We start from the raw sequence: 880 nt of genomic DNA on the forward strand, positions 1-880 counted from the left end.
GTGTAGGCAAGGACTTCATGACCAAAACACCAAAAGCATTGACAACAAAAGCCAAAATAGACAAATGGGACCTAATCAAACTCCATAGCTTCTGCACGGCAAAAGAAACAGTTATCAGAGTGAATTGGCAACCAACAGAATGGGAAAAAATTTTTGCAGTTTACCTGTCTGACAAAGGGCTGATATCCAGAATTTACAAAGAACTAAAACAGATTTACAAGAAAAAAACTAACAAGCCCATTCAAAAGTGGGCAAAGGATATGAACAGACACTTTACAAAAGAAGACATACGTGAGGCCAACAAACATATGAAAAAATGCTCATCATCACTGGTCATCAGAGAAATGCAAATCAAAACTACATTGAGATACCATCTCACGCCAGTTAGAATGGTGATCATTAAAAAATCTAGAGACAACAGATGCTGGAGAGGATGTGGAGAAATAGGAACACTTTTACACTGTTGGTGGAAGTGTCAATTAGTTCAACCATTGTGGAAGACAGTGTGGCGATTCCTCAAGGACCTAGAAATAGAAATTCCATTTGATCCAGCAATCCCATTACTGGGTATATATCCAAAGGATTATAAATCGTTGTACTATAAGGACACGTGCACACGAATGTTCATTGCAGCACTGTTTACAATAGCAAAGACCTAGAACCAACCCAAATGCCCATCGATGATAGACTGGACAGAGAAAATGTGGCACATATACCATGGAATATTAGGCAGCTATCAAAAACGATGAGTCTGTGTCCTTTGTAGGGACATGGATGAACCTGGAAACCATCATTCTCAGCAAACTGACAGAAGAGCAGAAGATCAAACACCGCATGTTCTCACTCATAGGTGGGTATTGAACAATGGAAACACATGGAC

Source organism: Sapajus apella, unplaced genomic scaffold, assembly GCF_009761245.1.
Source record: "Sapajus apella isolate SASKATOON/1434 unplaced genomic scaffold, GSC_monkey_1.0 scaffold28, whole genome shotgun sequence".
Taxonomy (NCBI): domain Eukaryota; kingdom Metazoa; phylum Chordata; class Mammalia; order Primates; family Cebidae; genus Sapajus; species Sapajus apella.